The sequence below is a fragment of the Lates calcarifer genome, unplaced genomic scaffold, assembly GCF_001640805.2.
Source record: "Lates calcarifer isolate ASB-BC8 unplaced genomic scaffold, TLL_Latcal_v3 _unitig_5385_quiver_2182, whole genome shotgun sequence".
NCBI lineage: Eukaryota > Metazoa > Chordata > Actinopteri > Centropomidae > Lates > Lates calcarifer.
The window spans coordinates 1-17,169 of record NW_026117483.1 but is presented as its reverse complement, the minus strand read 5'-3'; the positions used below and the strand labels follow the sequence as shown (position 1 = coordinate 17,169).

General features: G+C 42.8%; 10 non-coding genes and 1 pseudogene across 10 annotated transcripts; all 11 read right to left on the bottom strand.

Moving 5' to 3' along the window:
• Positions 1 to 459: 459 nt before the first annotated feature.
• On the bottom strand, positions 460 to 579 carry LOC127140897 (5S ribosomal RNA). The gene has a single exon (XR_007811397.1). It is a non-coding gene; the product is annotated as a 5S ribosomal RNA (ribosomal RNA).
• A 495-nt stretch (positions 580 to 1,074) lies between these two features.
• Positions 1,075 to 1,193, bottom strand: LOC127140896 (5S ribosomal RNA). Its single transcript, XR_007811396.1, has one exon. It is a non-coding gene; the product is annotated as a 5S ribosomal RNA (ribosomal RNA).
• Positions 1,194 to 1,688: 495 nt separating this feature from the next.
• LOC127140895 (5S ribosomal RNA) lies at positions 1,689 to 1,807 on the bottom strand. The gene has a single exon (XR_007811395.1). It is a non-coding gene; the product is annotated as a 5S ribosomal RNA (ribosomal RNA).
• Positions 1,808 to 2,302: 495 nt separating this feature from the next.
• LOC127140894 (5S ribosomal RNA) lies at positions 2,303 to 2,421 on the bottom strand. The gene has a single exon (XR_007811394.1). It is a non-coding gene; the product is annotated as a 5S ribosomal RNA (ribosomal RNA).
• A 496-nt stretch (positions 2,422 to 2,917) lies between these two features.
• On the bottom strand, positions 2,918 to 3,036 carry LOC127140903 (5S ribosomal RNA). Its single transcript, XR_007811402.1, has one exon. It is a non-coding gene; the product is annotated as a 5S ribosomal RNA (ribosomal RNA).
• Positions 3,037 to 3,531: 495 nt separating this feature from the next.
• LOC127140902 (5S ribosomal RNA) lies at positions 3,532 to 3,650 on the bottom strand. The gene has a single exon (XR_007811401.1). It is a non-coding gene; the product is annotated as a 5S ribosomal RNA (ribosomal RNA).
• Positions 3,651 to 4,144: 494 nt separating this feature from the next.
• Positions 4,145 to 4,259, bottom strand: LOC127140899 (uncharacterized; annotated as a pseudogene).
• Positions 4,260 to 4,753: 494 nt separating this feature from the next.
• Positions 4,754 to 4,872, bottom strand: LOC127140901 (5S ribosomal RNA). Its single transcript, XR_007811400.1, has one exon. It is a non-coding gene; the product is annotated as a 5S ribosomal RNA (ribosomal RNA).
• A 495-nt stretch (positions 4,873 to 5,367) lies between these two features.
• LOC127140900 (5S ribosomal RNA) lies at positions 5,368 to 5,486 on the bottom strand. The gene has a single exon (XR_007811399.1). It is a non-coding gene; the product is annotated as a 5S ribosomal RNA (ribosomal RNA).
• Positions 5,487 to 5,981: 495 nt separating this feature from the next.
• LOC127140893 (5S ribosomal RNA) lies at positions 5,982 to 6,100 on the bottom strand. The gene has a single exon (XR_007811393.1). It is a non-coding gene; the product is annotated as a 5S ribosomal RNA (ribosomal RNA).
• Positions 6,101 to 12,628: 6,528 nt separating this feature from the next.
• LOC127140898 (5S ribosomal RNA) lies at positions 12,629 to 12,747 on the bottom strand. The gene has a single exon (XR_007811398.1). It is a non-coding gene; the product is annotated as a 5S ribosomal RNA (ribosomal RNA).
• Positions 12,748 to 17,169: the final 4,422 nt, after the last annotated feature.

The window sequence follows — 17,169 nt, the reverse complement described above, 5'->3', positions numbered from 1 at the left end:
AAATAACACTGGCAGATCTGTTATTTCACATAGCAATCAACAATAATGGGGATTTTCTCTAACAGTCAACAGCAAAACTAAGAAATAACTACTCCACCCAACAAGAATTTTCCGTATGGCCTGATCAAACATTTGGCTCTGTTCCAAGTCCATTTTCGTCCGAAATTGCTCAAAACGTACATCGGTGACCACACGTCCTTGTGGACGACGTATTGGGTCATTGTGCCCAAAACCCAGACTGCGCTCATTCATTCGGCAGCAGTGCAGACTTTACAGAGGTGACTTTCCAGCGCCTAATACCCGATTGCCGAAAGCGACGTGACATAAAACAGAAGTGCAAAACAGAGCGTGAAATACAGGCTGCAAAATAAAAGTAGTTTTGGGCGTGCCCTGTCTCAACTACAGAGGAAGCGGCATTCTGCTGCTGTAAGATAGGCAGGAAAAAGATGGGGGACAAAAAGCTTACGGCACCTGGTATTCCCAGGCGGTCTCCCATCCAAGTACTAACCAGGCCCGACCCTGCTTAGCTTCCGAGATCAGACGAGATCGGGCGCGCTCAGGGTTGGTGTGGCCGTAAGCCACAGCGGCTGCTGAAGACAGACCCTTTATACGTGCCAAAATAACACTGGCAGATCTGTTATTTCACATAGCAATCAACAATAATGGGGATTTTCTCTAACAGTCAACAGCAAAACTAAGAAATAACTACTCCACCCAACAAGAATTTTCCGTATGGCCTGATCAAACATTTGGCTCTGTTCCAAGTCCATTTTCGTCCGAAATTGCTCAAACGTACATCGGTGAGCCACACGTCCTTGTGGACGACGTATTGGGTCATTGTGCCCAAAACCCAGGACTGCGCTCATTCATTCGGCAGCAGTGCAGACTTTACAGAGGTGACTTTCCAGCGCCTAATACCCGATTGCCGAAAGCGACGTGACATAAAACAGAAGTGCAAAACAGAGCGTGAAATACAGGCTGCAAAATAAAAGTAGTTTGGGCGTGCCCTGTCTCAACTACAGAGGAAGCGGCATTCTGCTGCTGTAAGATAGGCAGGAAAAGATGGGGACAAAAAGCTTACGGCACCTGGTATTCCCAGGCGGTCTCCCATCCAAGTACTAACCAGGCCCGACCCTGCTTAGCTTCCGAGATCAGACGAGATCGGGCGCGCTCAGGGTGGTGTGGCCGTAAGCCACAGCGGCTGCTGAAGACAGACCCTTTATACGTGCCAAAATAACACTGGCAGATCTGTTATTTCACATAGCAATCAACAATAATGGGGATTTTCTCTAACAGTCAACAGCAAAACTAAGAAATAACTACTCCACCCAACAAGAATTTTCCGTATGGCCTGATCAAACATTTGGCTCTGTTCCAAGTCCATTTTCGTCCGAAATTGCTCAAAACGTACATCGGTGAGCCACACGTCCTTGTGGACGACGTATTGGGTCATTGTGCCCAAAACCCAGACTGCGCTCATTCATTCGGCAGCAGTGCAGACTTTACAGAGGTGACTTTCCAGCGCCTAATACCCGATTGCCGAAAGCGACGTGACATAAAACAGAAGTGCAAAACAGAGCGTGAAATACAGGCTGCAAAATAAAAGTAGTTTGGGCGTGCCCTGTCTCAACTACAGAGGAAGCGGCATTCTGCTGCTGTAAGATAGGCAGGAAAAGATGGGGACAAAAAGCTTACGGCACCTGGTATTCCCAGGCGGTCTCCCATCCAAGTACTAACCAGGCCCGACCCTGCTTAGCTTCCGAGATCAGACGAGATCGGGCGCGCTCAGGGTGGTGTGGCCGTAAGCCACAGCGGCTGCTGAAGACAGACCCTTTATACGTGCCAAAATAACACTGGCAGATCTGTTATTTCACATAGCAATCAACAATAATGGGGATTTTCTCTAACAGTCAACAGCAAAACTAAGAAATAACTACTCCACCCAACAAGAATTTTCCGTATGGCCTGATCAAACATTTGGCTCTGTTCCAAGTCCATTTTCGTCCGAAATTGCTCAAAACGTACATCGGTGAGCCACACGTCCTTGTGGACGACGTATTGGGTCATTGTGCCCAAAACCCAGACTGCGCTCATTCATTCGGCAGCAGTGCAGACTTTACAGAGGTGACTTTCCAGCGCCTAATACCCGATTGCCGAAAGCGACGTGACATAAAACAGAAGTGCAAAACAGAGCGTGAAATACAGGCTGCAAAATAAAAGTAGTTTGGGCGTGCCCTGTCTCAACTACAGAGGAAGCGGCATTCTGCTGCTGTAAGATAGGCAGGAAAAGATGGGGACAAAAAGCTTACGGCACCTGGTATTCCCAGGCGGTCTCCCATCCAAGTACTAACCAGGCCCGACCCTGCTTAGCTTCCGAGATCAGACGAGATCGGGCGCGCTCAGGGTGGTGTGGCCGTAAGCCACAGCGGCTGCTGAAGACAGACCCTTTATACGTGCCAAAATAACACTGGCAGATCTGTTATTTCACATAGCAATCAACAATAATGGGGATTTTCTCTAACAGTCAACAGCAAAACTAAGAAATAACTACTCCACCCAACAAGAATTTTCCGTATGGCCTGATCAAACATTTGGCTCTGTTCCAAGTCCATTTTCGTCCGAAATTGCTCAAAACGTACATCGGTGAGCCACACGTCCTTGTGGACGACGTATTGGGTCATTGTGCCCAAAACCCAGACTGCGCTCATTCATTCGGCAGCAGTGCAGACTTTACAGAGGTGACTTTCCAGCGCCTAATACCCGATTGCCGAAAGCGACGTGACATAAAACAGAAGTGCAAAACAGAGCGTGAAATACAGGCTGCAAAATAAAAGTAGTTTTGGGCGTGCCCTGTCTCAACTACAGAGGAAGCGGCATTCTGCTGCTGTAAGATAGGCAGGAAAAGATGGGGACAAAAAGCTTACGGCACCTGGTATTCCCAGGCGGTCTCCCATCCAAGTACTAACCAGGCCCGACCCTGCTTAGCTTCCGAGATCAGACGAGATCGGGCGCGCTCAGGGTGGTGTGGCCGTAAGCCACAGCGGCTGCTGAAGACAGACCCTTTATACGTGCCAAAATAACACTGGCAGATCTGTTATTTCACATAGCAATCAACAATAATGGGGATTTTCTCTAACAGTCAACAGCAAAACTAAGAAATAACTACTCCACCCAACAAGAATTTTCCGTATGGCCTGATCAAACATTTGGCTCTGTTCCAAGTCCATTTTCGTCCGAAATTGCTCAAAACGTACATCGGTGAGCCACACGTCCTTGTGGACGACGTATTGGGTCATTGTGCCCAAAACCCAGACTGCGCTCATTCATTCGGCAGCAGTGCAGACTTTACAGAGGTGACTTTCCAGCGCCTAATACCCGATTGCCGAAAGCGACGTGACATAAAACAGAAGTGCAAAACAGAGCGTGAAATACAGGCTGCAAAATAAAAGTAGTTTTGGCGTGCCCTGTCTCAACTACAGAGGAAGCGGCATTCTGCTGCTGTAAGATAGGCAGGAAAAGATGGGGACAAAAAGCTTACGGCACCTGGTATTCCCAGGCGGTCTCCCATCCAAGTACTAACCAGGCCCGACCCTGCTTAGCTTCCGAGATCAGACGAGATCGGGCGCGCTCAGGGTGGTGTGGCCGTAAGCCACAGCGGCTGCTGAAGACAGACCCTTTATACGTGCCAAAATAACACTGGCAGATCTGTTATTTCACATAGCAATCAACAATAATGGGGATTTTCTCTAACAGTCAACAGCAAAACTAAGAAATAACTACTCCACCCAACAAGAATTTTCCGTATGGCCTGATCAAACATTTGGCTCTGTTCCAAGTCCATTTTCGTCCGAAATTGCTCAAAACGTACATCGGTGAGCCACACGTCCTTGTGGACGACGTATTGGGTCATTGTGCCCAAAACCCAGACTGCGCTCATTCATTCGGCAGCAGTGCAGACTTTACAGAGGTGACTTTCCAGCGCCTAATACCCGACTGCCGAAAGCGACGTGACATAAAACAGAAGTGCAAAACAGAGCGTGAAATACAGGCTGCAAAATAAAAGTAGTTTGGCGTGCCCTGTCTCAACTACAGAGGAAGCGGCATTCTGCTGCTGTAAGATAGGCAGGAAAAGATGGGGACAAAAAGCTTACGGCACCTGTATCCAGGCGTCTCCCATCCAAGTACTAACCAGGCCCGACCCTGCTTAGCTTCCGAGATCAGACGAGATCGGGCGCGCTCAGGGTGGTGTGGCCGTAAGCCACAGCGGCTGCTGAAGACAGACCCTTTATACGTGCCAAAATAACACTGGCAGATCTGTTATTTCACATAGCAATCAACAATAATGGGGATTTTCTCTAACAGTCAACAGCAAAACTAAGAAATAACTACTCCACCCAACAAGAATTTTCCGTATGGCCTGATCAAACATTTGGCTCTGTTCCAAGTCCATTTTCGTCCGAAATTGCTCAAAACGTACATCGGTGAGCCACACGTCCTTGTGGACGACGTATTGGGTCATTGTGCCCAAAACCCAGACTGCGCTCATTCATTCGGCAGCAGTGCAGACTTTACAGAGGTGACTTTCCAGCGCCTAATACCCGATTGCCGAAAGCGACGTGACATAAAACAGAAGTGCAAAACAGAGCGTGAAATACAGGCTGCAAAATAAAAGTAGTTTGGCGTGCCCTGTCTCAACTACAGAGGAAGCGGCATTCTGCTGCTGTAAGATAGGCAGGAAAAGATGGGGACAAAAAGCTTACGGCACCTGGTATTCCCAGGCGGTCTCCCATCCAAGTACTAACCAGGCCCGACCCTGCTTAGCTTCCGAGATCAGACGAGATCGGGCGCGCTCAGGGTGGTGTGGCCGTAAGCCACAGCGGCTGCTGAAGACAGACCCTTTATACGTGCCAAAATAACACTGGCAGATCTGTTATTTCACATAGCAATCAACAATAATGGGGATTTTCTCTAACAGTCAACAGCAAAACTAAGAAATAACTACTCCACCCAACAAGAATTTTCCGTATGGCCTGATCAAACATTTGGCTCTGTTCCAAGTCCATTTTCGTCCGAAATTGCTCAAAACGTACATCGGTGAGCCACACGTCCTTGTGGACGACGTATTGGGTCATTGTGCCCAAAACCCAGACTGCGCTCATTCATTCGGCAGCAGTGCAGACTTTACAGAGGTGACTTTCCAGCGCCTAATACCCGACTGCCGAAAGCGACGTGACATAAAACAGAAGTGCAAAACAGAGCGTGAAATACAGGCTGCAAAATAAAAGTAGTTTGGGCGTGCCCTGTCTCAACTACAGAGGAAGCGGCATTCTGCTGCTGTAAGATAGGCAGGAAAAGATGGGGACAAAAAGCTTACGGCACCTGGTATTCCCAGGCGGTCTCCCATCCAAGTACTAACCAGGCCCGACCCTGCTTAGCTTCCGAGATCAGACGAGATCGGGCGCGCTCAGGGTGGTGTGGCCGTAAGCCACAGCGGCTGCTGAAGACAGACCCTTTATACGTGCCAAAATAACACTGGCAGATCTGTTATTTCACATAGCAATCAACAATAATGGGGATTTTCTCTAACAGTCAACAGCAAAACTAAGAAATAACTACTCCACCCAACAAGAATTTTCCGTATGGCCTGATCAAACATTTGGCTCTGTTCCAAGTCCATTTTCGTCCGAAATTGCTCAAAACGTACATCGGTGAGCCACACGTCCTTGTGGACGACGTATTGGGTCATTGTGCCCAAAACCCAGACTGCGCTCATTCATTCGGCAGCAGTGCAGACTTTACAGAGGTGACTTTCCAGCGCCTAATACCCGATTGCCGAAAGCGACGTGACATAAAACAGAAGTGCAAAACAGAGCGTGAAATACAGGCTGCAAAATAAAAGTAGTTTGGGCGTGCCCTGTCTCAACTACAGAGGAAGCGGCATTCTGCTGCTGTAAGATAGGCAGGAAAAGATGGGGACAAAAAGCTTACGGCACCTGGTATTCCCAGGCGGTCTCCCATCCAAGTACTAACCAGGCCCGACCCTGCTTAGCTTCCGAGATCAGACGAGATCGGGCGCGCTCAGGGTGGTGTGGCCGTAAGCCACAGCGGCTGCTGAAGACAGACCCTTTATACGTGCCAAAATAACACTGGCAGATCTGTTATTTCACATAGCAATCAACAATAATGGGGATTTTCTCTAACAGTCAACAGCAAAACTAAGAAATAACTACTCCACCCAACAAGAATTTTCCGTATGGCCTGATCAAACATTTGGCTCTGTTCCAAGTCCATTTTCGTCCGAAATTGCTCAAAACGTACATCGGTGAGCCACACGTCCTTGTGGACGACGTATTGGGTCATTGTGCCCAAAACCCAGACTGCGCTCATTCATTCGGCAGCAGTGCAGACTTTACAGAGGTGACTTTCCAGCGCCTAATACCCGATTGCCGAAAGCGACGTGACATAAAACAGAAGTGCAAAACAGAGCGTGAAATACAGGCTGCAAAATAAAAGTAGTTTTGGCGTGCCCTGTCTCAACTACAGAGGAAGCGGCATTCTGCTGCTGTAAGATAGGCAGGAAAAGATGGGGACAAAAAGCTTACGGCACCTGGTATTCCCAGGCGGTCTCCCATCCAAGTACTAACCAGGCCCGACTCTGCTTAGCTTCCGAGATCAGACGAGATCGGGCGCGCTTTTTTTTTTTTTTTTTTTTTTTTATTATAAAAAATATACAACAATTCAATTTCACTTAGATCAGAGAAATCCTTAAATTACATCATTCAAATAAACATTTCCTTAAAAATAAAAACCTCAAGGCCCAAAACAAACCAGTCAAAAAAAACATTTTACACATTCACGGAAAATACAAGTTAACTAAACTAAATTCTATCAAAAATTAAACAACAAATTCTTTTTTCCCTCCAACTTTATCACTCCACTCTCTTCCACAAACCATTCCTCAAATACATCCTTCTCCAAATAGAACCACATCATATACACATATCTCTTTACCTTTGACACAAACACATCCCAGACCTCCACCCTCTTACCCTCAAAGTGCATCAAGTTCCTTCTACACCATACTGAATGTCTAGCCAAACTCAGAAAAATATTTAACAAATTCACTCTGTGACCCTTCTTCTTTTTAGTTACCCCAAGTAAAAAAACACTCCTCCATTCTCTCCCTTCTAAAATCCCCTTCCCCCAATTCCTCATCACCCACTGCTTTAATTTCCTACAAAACCCCACCACCTCTCCACATTCCCAGAATAAATGAAATAAAGTTTCCGGTCCGAGCTTGCACACATCACACTCCCTATTTACATCCCTATTAAACTGATGTATAACCACATTTGTGTAAACCCTATTGTGTCTTATTTTGAAATCCAAATTCTCGCACTCGACACTGTTAAATTTTACAGTTATATTTTCCCACATTGATTTTACATCGTCATCCAGCACATACATTCTCCATACTTTTTCGCTTTCAGGAACTTTAAATTCCTCCACCGCCATAGACTCATAAATTTGTTTCATTTTCAATACGCAAAAGAGTTTCTTAACCCCATTGCAGTCAATATAAAGGACCGGCAGGTCACATGGCTTTGCTGTCACCGTGTGCTTGTCGATCATAGTTACCCAACCCGCTGGAATGCTCTTCTTAATTTTTTCAAAAACATTTTCTACCATTACTCTACTCACATCTTCATCCCATTCCAATAAACAGTCAAAAATTGCTCTCCCCGGCATAAATCCCGGTACATATTCATAAACAATATCTTTAATTTGTCTAACTCCAGCCAAAAAAAACATTTCATTGTGCAACATTTTCCCTTTCTCAATTATTTTGGGGTTAAAAAAAATCGGTTGCTTAAAAACCTGATTAACATCAATACAGTTATAAAACACTTTTTTCCTTAAAAACACCTCCCACACTCCAAAAACCTCTTGATAAAATACAGGTATTTTGTCCAAACATCCTTTTTTTAAACACATGAAAATTCCTTCATCCCCAATCCCTCCACAGTTGTATAGAAACTGTTTAAAAAACATTTTCCATCCATATTCCAAATTCCCATATAAAAATTTTTGTACCATTTTGACTCTCATCGCATTCTTTCTTACCTCGATATCCATTAACTTTAAACCACCCCTCTCTCTATTACCAATCAAAGTTTTTGTTGCAATCCTTACACCCCTCCCACTCCAAATAAAACTGTTAACTAAATTTTTCAATTCGTTTAAAACCCAAATCGGCATATCTAAGACCCCTAAAACATAATTTATTTTTGATAACAGCAACACATTAACCACTAACACTTTCCCCTTCAGTTTCAGCTGTCTTAGCTTCCAAAAATTTAACGTATTTCTGATTTTGTTTAACACCCCCGTCCACGTTTCATCCCTTGCCTCCTTTTCTTTTGGTCCTAAATTAACCCCCAGAATCTTAATAAAATCATCCTTTATCCTAAACGGGATATTCCATTTTTTGTTCCTCTCCTCCCCAAAAAACATTATTTCAGTTTTGTCAATATTTATTTTCGCACCCGATGCCCCCCCATAAATTTTCAAATCCTCCATGATAAAATCAACGCTCTCTGCATTTTTTACAGTAAAATTAGTGTCATCTGCAAACTGATAAATTAAACTTTTCTTACCAAATGGAATATCCACTGCTAAAATCCTCCCGTCTTGCTTCACCAGTGTTGCCAATGGCTCTGCAGAAATGCTATATAATATAGCAGACAAAGGACATCCCTGTCTGATAGATCTTCCCAATTTAAAACCTTCAGTTAATGTACCATTAATCTTCACCCTTCCTTTAGCTTGACTATATAACAATTTTAGCCAAGCAATTATCCTATCCCCAAACCCAAATTTTCCCAATGTCCTCCACAAATAATCATGTTCAACTCTGTCGAATGCCTTATTTAAATCCACACTTAATAGCACCCCTCCCTCCTTCTCCCTGTTCATTTGCCCTACCACATCCCTAATAGAGCAAATAGTGTCCGCTATATCCCTCCCCGGTATACTGTACCCCTGAGTGTCCGAAATGATACTACCTGCAACCACCTTTATTCTATTTGCAAAGATTTTTGTTAGAATTTTATAATCACAATTTAACAAACTTAATGGTCTATAATTTTCCAATTTATTTTTGTTTCCTCTATTCTTATATAGTAATGTGATAATCCCCGTCGCCATAGAATCAGGCACCTCTTGTCTCTCTTCCATGCAAACGAAGAGTTTCATAAGTATTGGAGCCAATACGTCAATAAAGGTCTTATAAAATTCATTTGTTAGCCCATCTGAACCTGGACTTTTGTATTTTTTTGCTTGATTTATTGCCTCTCGAATTTCTTCAATAGTTATCTCCTTATCACACATTTCCCTGTCCTCCTCCGTCAGCTCCACCCCCACCGTGCCCAGAACCTTATCCACTAACTCCTTATTTATTCCTTCCTTTTTAAACAAACTCTCATAATAGGTTTGCACCTCCTCTAAAATGCTTACATAATCGCTTATTTTTTCTCCTGTGTCTTTTTCTAACTCCCAAATAAAATTTTTCCTTTGTCTCTTTCCTTCCAGGTTCAAGAAAAATTTCGTACACTTTTCTCCCTCCACCACATATTTAGCCCTGCTCCTTATTATTGCACCCATGATCTTCTCTTTCTCCAAGTTTTCCAATTTACCCTGCAGCTTTAACACCCTCTCCGTGTCCACGTCAGCTCTTCCTTCCTCCTCCTCCAACTCCTCCCTCAATTCTAATTTCTTTTTTTTCCTCAGAAAATTCCTCAGTTTCGCATATCTCGTGCTTATTTTACTTTTTACCTTCTCCCACCATGCACATGTATTTAACTCAATGGATTTTCTTTTTCCCGCACTATACAATCTACAACCTTTTTTTTATATTCTACTTCCTCTAACAAACACGCATTCAAACACCATACCCCTCCCCCCCTCCCTCCCCTTTCCCCCAACTGAAAAATTAGCGCTGCATGATCACTCAACCCCAGAAAATTATATTTTAAATTCGTCACATAAATCCCCACACATCTTCTAACCAAACATAAATCAATTCTGCTTTGCTTTAGTTTTCCTAAGACCATTTGTCTTCTAGAGAAACTCCTTTTATAGGGATTCTCCTCCCTCCATACATCAATTAAATCCTCCTTTAACATAATATTATGTAGCGCTATTCTCGATGTGTCATTTTTAAAAGACCCAACACTGCACGCGTCTAATCTCGTGCACCATACATTGAAATCCCCGACTATCATACAGTTCCCCTTAACAAAACCCGACATCCTTGCAAAAAAACCTTTCCTTTGTGTTTCCACATTTGGTGCATAGATATTTACTAAACGAAATAAAACATTTTGTAATTCAAAATCAATAACCAAAATTCTCCCTTTGTTATCCTTATAAATTTCCTTCACATTTTCTATACACCCTTCTTTAACCAAGATAGCCACCCCACATTCCCTCTGTCCCCCATGATTTACAAAAAAAACTCCCTTCCAAAGTCTCTTTATACTATCCATAATTTCCTCAGTCCAATGAGTTTCTTGTAGACAAATAATGTCTGTATTGAGTGCAACGAAAACCTGCTCTGCTTTCCTTTTGTCTCTGAGGCCATTACAGTTTAACGAGGAAATTTTAATTTGTGCACTCATAATACCTTGAAAAACTAAAAGAAAAAAAAAACAGCAGAGCTTTCCTCATACCTCTCATTTCTTCACATTCATCCTTTCTGTTCCTTTCTTCTTCCTCTTCAACTGTTTTATTATTTCTTCACTTATGTCCATCTCCTCTCCGCTGCTTCCCCAGCCCACCTCCGTCTCCGTTCCGCCCTCAGCCAACACAGCGGAACGCACTCCTCCTGTCCTCTCATCTCCCGCGCTCCCCCCTCCTTCTCCAGTCACCTCTCCTCCTTGACCTCTCTCACTCTCAGCAGCCGCGCTGACCGCGACAATCTCTGTGCCCGCATCCTCCCGACTGTTGTCCAGCTCCTCCGTTTCCAGCGACCAGATCCGCCCTCCGCCGACCCCCGCCTCCTCCGTCCTCTGGTCCTCCTCCACCTCCACCAACTCCTCCTCCTCCTCCTCCTCCCCCTCCACCATCAGTTCTCCCTCCACCTCCGCCATCTCCTCTCGACTGGATGAAATATCCGAATACGGCGCCTCTCCCCTGAACGCCGCCGATGCTCCACACACACACAAAGCCCTCTTCTCCCCACAGTCACTGCATCTCTCCGTCCCCGCACATTCGCGAGCATAATGCCCCTGATTTCCACATTTAAAACATTTAAATGTCGGACAATCTCGCACCACGTGTCCGGGCTGTATACACAACCGGCAAACTTTTACTTGCCTGTCGTGAATAACACGGAAGTGTTCTGTTCCTCCCGCTGTCTCAAATTTGGCTGAATAAGGCAGGGACTTAACATCTTCGGTGAATTTCACCTTCATGAATCTCGTGCCATCAGCTATTGACGTCCCCGGCCACATCCTTCTTTTAATTGGCGAGATTGCTCTCACCCCCAGTCATTTAATTTTCCCAATATGGCTTCATCCTCCACATATGTAGGTAAATTGATGAATGAAACCACCATCACATCATTTCCTATTTCCTTCCCAATTACCAGACTGTTCTTGATTTTGAAGCCGTCCATCAATTTGTTTTTTCCACTTTCATTTCTCATTGTTAGTTCATAAAGTTTCATTGTCTTAAATCTGCAGCCGATCACATCACCGCACTGCTCTTTCACCGCCTTTAACAGCTCCATCATCGTCACCTCATCTTCTCCGTCTATCTCCGCCGTCACCGTCAATCTCCTCTCATAAGTTATTTTTTCTTTGTCTCCTTCAACCGCATGCCGTCCTCCATTTGCCGTTCCGTTTTCCTTAGCCATGATTTCCGTCCGTATATTTTTCTTTGATTTTTCCCCAAACAGCGGCCGCTGTCTGGGGAATATGCTCACCTCTTAGAAAAAAAAACAAAATACTTTCTCCACCTATCTCTCTCGGGAAATTTGAAAGCAAAAAGGAAAGTCAAAGTTTACACTTCTCTCAGCTTGTCTCACACACAACCTGCTCCCTCTGCTGCTCAGGGTGGTGTGGCCGTAAGCCACAGCGGCTGCTGAAGACAGACCCTTTATACGTGCCAAAATAACACTGGCAGATCTGTTATTTCACATAGCAATCAACAATAATGGGGATTTTCTCTAACAGTCAACAGCAAAACTAAGAAATAACTACTCCACCCAACAAGAATTTTCCGTATGGCCTGATCAAACATTTGGCTCTGTTCCAAGTCCATTTTCGTCCGAAATTGCTCAAAACGTACATCGGTGAGCCACACGTCCTTGTGGACGACGTATTGGGTCATTGTGCCCAAAACCCAGACTGCGCTCATTCATTCGGCAGCAGTGCAGACTTTACAGAGGTGACTTTCCAGCGCCTAATACCCGATTGCCGAAAGCGACGTGACATAAAACAGAAGTGCAAAACAGAGCGTGAAATACAGGCTGCAAAATAAAAGTAGTTTGGGCGTGCCCTGTCTCAACTACAGAGGAAGTGGCATTCTGCTGCTGTAAGATAGGCAGGAAAAGATGGGGACAAAAAGCTTACGGCACCTGGTATTCCCAGGCGGTCTCCCATCCAAGTACTAACCAGGCCGGACCCTGCTTAGCTTCCGAGATCAGACGAGATCGGGCGCGCTCAGGGTGGTGTGGCCGTAAGCCACAGCGGCTGCTGAAGACAGACCCTTTATACGTGCCAAAATAACACTGGCAGATCTGTTATTTCACATAGCAATCAACAATAATGGGGATTTTCTCTAACAGTCAACAGCAAAACTAAGAAATAACTACTCCACCCAACAAGAATTTTCCGTATGGCCTGATCAAACATTTGGCTCTGTTCCAAGTCCATTTTCGTCCGAAATTGCTCAAAACGTACATCGGTGAGCCACAGGTCCTTGTGGACGACGTATTGGGTCATTGTGCCCAAAACCCAGACTGCGCTCATTCATTCGGCAGCAGTGCAGACTTTACAGAGGTGACTTTCCAGCGCCTAATACCCGATTGCCGAAAGCGACGTGACATAAAACAGAAGTGCAAAACAGAGCGTGAAATACAGGCTGCAAAATAAAAGTAGTTTGGGCGTGCCCTGTCTCAACTACAGAGGAAGCGGCATTCTGCTGCTGTAAGATAGGCAGGAAAAGATGGGGACAAAAAGCTTACGGCACCTGGTATTCCCAGGCGGTCTCCCATCCAAGTACTAACCAGGCCCGACCCTGCTTAGCTTCCGAGATCAGACGAGATCGGGCGCGCTTTTTTTTTTTTTTTTTTTTATTATCAAAAGTTTATCACATATACACATATACACACACTTTGCTCAAATCAACATACACTTCCCAAAAACCCCAAAAAATAAGTACACAAGACATATACGCAGGTGTATATACAACAACTAAATCCACAAATAATAACAAAGACAAAAAGCACAAAGTCAGAACATAAAAAACAATAAAAAGCAACATATACAACCAAAAAGAATCCTAAAAAGACATCACCAACTTTCCAGTATCATCCTTCCCAATCACCATACTTTCATCTATAAACCACTCTTTAAATATATCCTCATCCAAATAATTAGCCATCATAAGCACATATCTCCTAACATGTACTACAAACAACTTCCATGCATCCAGTTTCTTTTTTTCAAAATGTGCATAATTCCTTCGACACCAAATTGCATATCTCGCTAAACTTAACATTATGTTAACTAGATTTGTTTTAAAACCACTCTTCTTTTTTTCCAGCCCAAACAAAAAGATGCACCTCCAATCCCTCCCATCCAAAATCCCCATCTTCCAATTCTTTCTCACCCATACCTCTAATTTTTTGTGAAATTCTCTCACCTCTATACATTTTAAAAACAAGTGCAACAAATTTTCAGGTTCCAAACCACAAACATCACACTCCCTTTTTACCTCCTTATTCACTTGATGCAGGACCACATTAGTATATATTCTATTGTGTCTGATTTTAAAATCCAGATCTTCACATTCTGGACTATTATATCTCACATTTAAATTTACCCATATTTTTTTAACATCCATGTCCGACATATATATCCTCCACATTTCCTCCGCCGCAGGTGTTTTAAATTCCTTCTCCAACATTGCCTCATAAATCACCTTCAGCTTTATACCATTAAAATTCTTCCTCATCCCGCCACAATTGACAAAGAACTCAGGCATGTTGCACCTTTCTAGCCTAACTGTTTGCTTGTCAATGATTTTCATCCAGTTAACAGGCATGCTTCTTTTGATTTTATCATACATATTGTCCACAGCAGCCCTTTTAACATCCTCATCCCACTCCATTACACAATCATATATGGCTCTCGCTGGTAATAAGCCCGGGTACATACTCATATGCAATGTCTTTAAACTGTCTTATCCCAGCCAGAACAAACTTTTCATTTTGCAACATGGTCCCCTTGTCGATTACTTTGGGATTGAGAAATATAGGCTGCTGAATAACTTGATTCATATCCTTACAATCATACACCACTTTTTTCTGTAAGAACCCCGCCCAATCTCCAAACACCTCCTTATAAAACAATGGCAATTTATCCACACATCCCTTTGTTAAACACATAAAGATCCCCGCCTGCCCGCATCCTCCACTATCAAATAAAAACTGCTTAAAAAACACTTTCCAACCATACTCTATTTCCCCATACAAGAATTTCTGTACCATTTTGATTCTTATTGCACTTTTTTTTGCTTTTATATCTAGGCAGATTTAGCCCACCGCTCTTCACCTTACCAATCAGTGTTTTCATAGCAATTCTTACATTTTTCCCTCCCCATATAAAGTTGCTTATCATGTTATTCAAATCTTTAAAAACCCAATCCGGCAAATCTAAAACACCTAAAACATAATTTATTTTTGACAATAACAAAGTATTTACCACTATCACCTTGCCCTTCAATTTTAGCTGTCTTAGCTTCCAGTAATTTAATGTATTTTTGATCTTATTCAAAACACCTGTCCAGGTCTCATCCCTGGCTTCCTTTTCCTTAGTTCCTATATTTATTCCTAAAATCTTTATAAAATCATCCCTAACTTTAAACGGCACCCCAACCTTCTCTTTATTTACTTTACCAAAGAACATTATTTCCGACTTTTCTACATTAATCTTAGCTCCCGATGCCTTCTCATACAGTCTTAAATCTTCCAACACATAATTCACACTCTCCAAATCTTTTACAGTAATACTTGTATCATCCGCATACTGATATATTAAACTTTTTTTACCAAAAGGAATATCGACACTGCTTATTCTTGTATCTTTCTTAACAAAGGCCGCAAACGGCTCCGCGGAAATACTATACAGTATAGCAGACAGAGGGCACCCCTGTCTTATAGATCTCCTCAAAGCAAATACTTCTGTAAGCACCCCATTCACTTTGACGCAACTTTTTGCATTATCATAGAGCAGTTTTAACCATGACACCAGTCTTTCACCGAACCCAAATTTATACATTGTTTGCCATAAGTAGTCATGTTCCACTCTGTCAAAGGCTTTATTTAAATCCACACTTAAAAGAACTCCCCCCTCATCTTCTTTATTCATATGCCCCACCACATCCCTAACAGAACAAATAGTATCTGTTATGTCTCTCTCCGGTATGCTGTATCCTTGTGTATTTGAGATAATACTTCCTACCACCCTCTTAATTCTGTTGGCAAAGACTTTAGCCAATATTTTATAATCACCATTTAATAAACTTAGTGGTCTGTAGTTCTCCAGTTTGTGTGCATTTCCCTTGTTCTTATATAAATTGTGATTATGCCTTTCGTTATGGACTCTGGCCACCACCTTCCTTTCCTCCATATGCCCATATAGTTTCGCCAATATTGGCACCAAACTATCCGCAAAGGTTTTATAGAATTCATTTGTTAACCCGTCTGATCCTGGGCTTTTGTATTTTTTTGCTTGATCAATCGCCACTTTTATTTCTTCTACTGTAATGTCAGCGTCACAGATCTGTTTATCATCATCAGACAGTTGAACATCTACAGCACTCAACAATCTATCTACACATTCTTCATTAATACTTCTTTATCAAATAACTTCATATAAAACTTTTGAACCTCCTCAAGAATACCCACCAGGTCACTTATTTTCTCACCTTTTTCATTTTCCAATTCAGCAATAAAATTTCCCCTTTGTTTCTTTTTCTCCAGGTTTAGAAAAAACTTTGTTAGATTTCTCCCCCTCCACCACATACTTTAGCCTTGCTCCTTATAATTGCTCCCATGCATTTTTCTTTTTCCAAATTTTCCAATTCGCTTTGCAGTTGCAACAGTTTAGACCTATCTAAATTTGGATCTCTCTCTAATCTCTCTTCCTCTCTCTCTAAGTTATCAGTCATCTCTTTCTCCTTTTGTTTCTTCCTAAAACTCCTCCTCTTAGCATATCTGATACTTATTTTCTTTAATTTAGTTTATAACCATTTCCACCAGTCACAGATGTTCCCCTCGTACAGCGGACTTCCTTTTTCAAACTTTATACAATCGGTAATACATTTTTTATATTTCGGCTCCTCCAACAGAGAAGCATTTAAACACCATAATCCACCTCCCTTCCCACCCCTTTTTTCACCCAAGAGAAAGGACACGGCGGCATGATCACTTAAACCTATAAACTTATAACTTATCCTTCCTACCAAACTTACAACATTTCTTTTAACTAAACATAAATCAATCCTACTTTGTTTCAAGCTGCCCAACACCATTGCCTTCTGGAAAATTTTCTTTTATATGGATTATCCTCTCTCCATACGTCAACCAAATCATCAGTCAGCAGGATGTTATTAAGTACTGTTCTCGATGCATCGTTCTTGAATATTGCAACATTACATGCATCAAGCCTCGTACACCATACATTAAAATCACCAACTAAAATACAGTTCCCTTTAACTAAACCCTTCATTTTCCCAAAAAACGTTTTTCTCTCTGTTTCAATATTAGGTGCATAGACATTTACCAAACGAAACAGAAGACTTTGCAGTTCAAATTCAATAACTAATAATCTGCCCTTAGTATCCTTAAATATTTGTTTAACATTGTCCACAATTCCTTCT